The sequence below is a fragment of the Plasmodium inui genome, assembly GCF_000524495.1.
Source record: "Plasmodium inui San Antonio 1 unplaced genomic scaffold supercont1.52, whole genome shotgun sequence".
Lineage (NCBI taxonomy): Eukaryota > Apicomplexa > Aconoidasida > Haemosporida > Plasmodiidae > Plasmodium > Plasmodium inui.
Window position 1 is genome coordinate 1 of NW_008481886.1, and position 810 is coordinate 810.

The following is an 810-nucleotide window of genomic DNA, read 5'->3' on the forward strand; positions in this document are numbered from 1 at the left end:
TCACAGTGCACACTGGTCGAGAGATTTATGAGACAAAACAGCGTGTATCTCTTGTTTTTAAGCAAAATGACAGGCTCACCAATTATATGAAGGTCCCATCTCGCTTACAATATATTTGTGCATGCCTTTTTGTCTGCTAAAATGTGCAAAATAGGCCATATAAATGAGTCAGCACATATTCTTCTGTACATTTAACGCTAGAGGCCTTTGAAAAATAACATCTTTACAAAGGCGGTATCTACATTATAGCACCACCTATTCCTCTGCTCAGGCTTACATTTGATACCTATACAAATGGAAGTATTATTTATGCATTCCAATTAAGAAAAAATGAGACCCCTCTTCTATTATGCATGGTAAAATACCAAAGAAGAGAAGCTATTTTCTTATGTGATCCTCCTTCTGCTGCTGAACGATAGTGAACAGGATGCAGATGACCTTTAATTTAAATCTGGAAGTTTTAAAGGACGGTATTAAATATATGTATTCTTCATAGGTGGTACTGCAGAACAAAACGAGCGACCGTTTCGATCAAACTCTACTATCATGGACAGTCTGCATTTTTCTCCTTTCCTTTTTTGTTCATAATGTAAACATTTGATAGTTCTATTCTATGGAAGGGATGGGGACACCATATATGCTCCTTCCTTTTTTTTTTCTCTCTTTTTTCCCCATTCTCTATTGTTTTGTGGTTATTTTCCCCTGTTATGGGAAGTCTACAATAATCAATAATGAATTATTATTCTGTAATGTGCACGTAATGGTCACATCAGTGCATGTTGTCATAGAAATATATTCATTCTTATAAGA